Source organism: Ptychodera flava, chromosome 1, assembly GCF_041260155.1.
Source record: "Ptychodera flava strain L36383 chromosome 1, AS_Pfla_20210202, whole genome shotgun sequence".
Taxonomy (NCBI): Eukaryota; Metazoa; Hemichordata; class Enteropneusta; family Ptychoderidae; genus Ptychodera; species Ptychodera flava.
Window position 1 is genome coordinate 54658126 of NC_091928.1, and position 4970 is coordinate 54663095.

Genomic DNA, 4970 nt, shown 5'->3' on the forward strand with positions numbered 1-4970 from the left:
GTCTGATTATTAAAGTTACACGCCCGAAGGGCGTGCCGAAAAATGCAACTGGATGAAATTTGTGGCTGACACGATGCATTTTAGGCAATGATGAGCCTGTGTCGAAATTCAAAAACACACTGACCCCCCCATTGGGCATTTCAAAAACATGGTAACCCCCCCCCCCTATCACCAAAGTCAAAAACAGGGTGACCCCCCCATAAATCCACCGGCCCCCCAGGACGAAGAAACTGACCAGTCCCTTAAGTCAGGTGAAGCTGCTGTTCCGTTTTGAATAGTCAGTTTTTTCGGTAGAAGCTATTTCGGGCGCTATAAAATTTCGCGAAGTTAACACACCGTACGATACAACAAGGTGTCGAAAGCAACACACAGACAGCCCATGTCTGATGTAATCACCATACACGTCGAAATATAGTTGCGTCGTCCATGGATTGAACGTAACTAATTTATCACAACATTTTTAAAAACAGTTTTCTGAACACATCGAAATTGAAAATCGAGGGTTTGAAGTTTCAAAATATCAATATTTAATCAATATTTAGGCCCCTATAATCACATTCCAAATACGACGTCCGATTACTGCGATAGCTGTCCGATTACTACGCACTCACTATGGAGCAACAATTTGGCAACTTTGACCCTCTAAATACCACTTCCGTCCTGTTAACAGTTTTAGGATAAACACAATAAAGTTTCGAAGGGTATGGTAATAAGATTTCGTACTGCTCGTCATTTGTGAAACGGCTTTGGGCGAAATTCACTATACCCTGTCCGAAAACTGTCACCATGTCACACTGAGCGAGTGTACGCATATGTATGTGGTCGCACTCGGCTGAACTGCAAACACATGGAACAAACTAAGGGAACGAGCACAATTAACGGCAGGGGGGGCCGGAAGAGAAAATATGTGGTGCGTAAATTTTTTACAGGCCCCCCCTAACACCAGCAAAAATTTTAGTGGCCCCCCCCCCCCATCACCGGCGACAAAATTTGTGGCCCCCCCCCCTCCCCAAAAAAGAAAGATTACATAGGTACAAAGTGTACACATATATATAATCCTTATAACTTTTAATATATGCTTTAGTGAAAACAACATTCTTGCATTCTTGAAATAAATAATAAACAAATAAATATATAAATAATAAACAAATAAAATAACTTTACTTCAACTGAGTATCTGTATGATGTTTTCAGATGTTGGGGAAAAATGTATAACATGACCATTGTGATTTCAATGCACTTTCCACAACCCAGTGTCTGCCTTTCTATGACTACCCAAGATATTCAATGTTACTCCACTGTAATGACAGTCTGCCATTGGAATACTCCTTCATGGGCTAACTATAAAAGACCCATTAATGCCATTTTTTCCTCCTTTTTTTCAGTATTTTTTTTCTGTGTGTCCACTACGTATTCTAGTTCTGAACTGCCTATTAGCCAGTCCACATTCCTGTGTGGAACAGGTTGAATGGTTATTTGAGGAAAAATAGGCAGTCCATAGCAGTCCAACCTGCCACATGCCAGTATTGGAAATATGACATGTTAAAATTTGAACATTCATCACTGGCTATGAATGTGAAATCAGACTCAGCCATGTGAAGTAACCATTCATTAGCAGTCCTATTGAATTCATGATAGAAGGGAAGATTGTCAATGGATTGAATGGTAGCTTACACATGTGGCGGTAAAAATTTAGACATGCATTAATAAACTCCAAGGACTGACTTGTTGTCAATTCTCATGTTTTCACATCCCTATTGTCTATTTAATTTAAATAAATAGGCGGCACTCATGTGTAGAGTTGATTTTACTTGGGTTAAGTTTTTCAGGTGAAATTACTCATGTTTGCACTATAGAAAGGCACATGGGTCACATTTACCAGTTAAATTGTTCTCAGACTTAAATATTTAGTGGCTACAGAAGCAACGGTTTGCCATTTTAAAGTGACAGTATAAAGCTGTAAGTTTTTGATTTTGTTAATATTTTTGTTATGTATCAACTGCACTTACTTCATTGGTTCACAAATTTAAGTTGAATTAGCTCGTTGATATTATCAATACAACCAACATACACTTTGTGTGCATGTATATTATAAAAGTTCACTGTTATTGTGTTCAATTGAAGTTTAGTCCAGACCAAAATGTGTTTACCAACAATAACAATGCTGACCCATTATTATATACAGTCAGCATTGTTATTGTTGGTAAACACATTTTGGTCTGGACTAAACTTCAATTGAACACAATAACAGTGAACTTTTATAATATACATGCACACAAAGTGTCGTGAAGACTGGATATTTGAACGTGTTTTAGAAAATAGAATAACATTAGCAATACTGGCTAACATGATTTTGAAAAGAGAGAAAAACCTGTAGTCGATGTACGAAGAACACAATTTCTGCCAAAATTATGAAGTTACAGCCTATCCCTTAAATATAATTAGCATTGGTTTCATTCATCTCCATTCAAAAAATCGAGACCAGGGATTTTCAGTATAAACCAATGAATATGACAAGAGGGAAGTCATGCAGATGGCTGCAAACGTCTGTGAGCAGCCTCTAAATTAAATCAGCACAGATCAAATTTTAAACATCGTTTATTTTTATTTTCAAAATGTGCAATAATAAACACATGTTCACCGCTAAATATTCCATATGATCGGAACCTGCATTCTATTGAAAGGTACTCACATTTCCAGACGTAATATGGTTGGATCTGTCATTAAATTTTTCTCATACGGTCCACGTTTTCGCGTACGTCCGTCAGCAACTGGCTATGCAGTCATGTACATGTACGTCAGATCATCACACAACGACGAACACACTTGCGACGGTTCTGCATCTGCCATTGTGAAACTTTCGCGATTACAACTTACATAAAACTTAATGGAAACGCAGTACAGGTACTGTTCATCCCCAAACCGTTCAAAAGTCGAGCCGGATGGACTAACGGTTCTGACGATGTATGATGTCGTGACTTTGGAAAGAGTGGTTGTGTTGGAAGAGTGGACGGGACGCAACAGGATATGAACGTAAGGGTCCCGTAAATGAGTAAGCTGGGATTTAACGAGGCTGATCAGAATTGCAACAGGGTTCTCTAAGTGTGTTGAACGTCGTATTTTAACTGATCTCTTCATATAAAGTCAATTTTTGCTTATTAGAAAAATCTAAAAGAACAGTTTACGCGTACTTGAAATGTCAAAATTTTGCGACGATCACGACCCTTGACCTTTCGAATTTGACCTTTCGATCGTTATTGGATATCACATTGCATCTCTCAAATGAGATTGCGCAGATTTTTTTGAAGTAATGGCTGTTCAGACCAGCTGAATCTTACGAATTATGGCTGATTTCTCGGTCATTTCTTCCCCAGTGACGACACATTTTTAGTCAAAACAGCAAGTGAGTTAGGTCTAAGTGGTAATGTTTCAGTTGGCATGAAGGTAAAGTGTATTTCCCCGCGACAGTGTTGGATGCAGTGACCGATATAGCAAGTCGTCGTGGACGATAATTTTCCATTCATCCGGTAAGTATTTGAAATGCATATTTATAAAGGGCAATTACGAAATTAGTATACCTTATAGAGGCTTTTCTCTGCACATTGATGTTTTCCTGGGAAGCTTGGTTTTGTATATGGCCCGGCATTTTTAACCTGAGCTTCAGGGGTGAAAAGAAAGTACGTATCTGTATACCTGGACAGGGCGGAGGGAGGTGTTGAGTGTGGCCATTAACGCAAAACAAAGCTGGGCTTGAACAACGCCTAAGCTTAGTTTGCGTCCATGGTCTCACTCAGTGCAAAAACACTGCTATAAAAAAAATAGGCGAAATGAAAATATTTAAAAAAAACCAAAACTACAGGTAGATCGTAGGATGAACATGGCTATGTAAACTTATGATTGTTTGTACCACCCGGTCTTACTTGCATTTTTTACTTATTTTATACAGGGTTAGTTTTAAAATCCATTGTTAATATGATATTGCCATGTAAGAAGCCTTGTATTGAAAGACAGACAAAATATTTAGAAATGTGATACGTCTTAATTTTCGGGACAGCAGCTGTAATTTTTAATGAGTTCAATAATTTGTTTGCCTCATGTATAAACATACTTTCTTGTATTGATTCAAATTATGAATTGTGATGCCCTCACTTTGTAAAGATGTACATAAATTAATCGGTATAGTGGCTGTGGCAACCAGTCAAGTCAATACAAGATACACAAACCCAATACATTTCTAGACATATATATGATACACTTTCAATGTATTAATTTTGCACTCGCAAAGATGTATGTAAAAATTCCTCTATGTGTATGTAACAAATCATACACATGTTCTGAAACTTTATTGTAAAGTTGTTGTCTTAATAAATGTTGCTAAGTTCATTCTCTTCTTTCTGTTTCATTTCAGTGTGCATGTCAGCCAAGGCCCAAGAGAAATTTGGCAAGAATAATCATGACTTACGTAAAGAAGTCTTCAATGTCAAATTTCAAAACAAAATAGGACATGAAAGACGAGACTTGGCCAGAGTTAAATGAACTCTTTTAAAAACTAATCTTTGACTAAATCACTTTTCACTGTGTCTATGAAATTTGTTGAAGCCAAAAATTTATTAAATTGGTCATCAGACTTACAGATATGTTATGTGCTTTTTATTTTGAACGTTTGGAAAGGTGCATGAGTCTACTTGTGTTTGCTGTGTTCAGGTGAGTCAGAGTTGCTTTTAACTCTGTTTGGCCTGTCTTAGTTTTAGGCCAAATATGGTTAAATTACATCTCCAACCAATTGTATCATATAATTCACCGAAAGAGGCTGTGTAAAAAGTACTTGATTTTACTGGAATTTGATTTCACTTATTTGATGTTTGCTTACACCTTGCAAACATACAAATGTAACAATGTTTACCAAATTCATAACGGCAACATCAAAATAAGTAAAATCGGGTGTCAAATCAGTACTTTTCATGATGCTC

General features: G+C 37.2%; 1 long non-coding RNA gene across 1 annotated transcript; it reads left to right on the top strand.

The window, feature by feature from the left end:
* The first annotated feature begins 3488 nt into the window (after positions 1–3488).
* On the top strand, positions 3489–4633 carry LOC139143513 (uncharacterized). The gene is made up of 2 exons (XR_011554619.1): positions 3489–3527; positions 4409–4633. It is a non-coding gene; the product is annotated as an uncharacterized lncRNA (long non-coding RNA).
* The last annotated feature ends 337 nt before the right edge of the window (positions 4634–4970 follow it).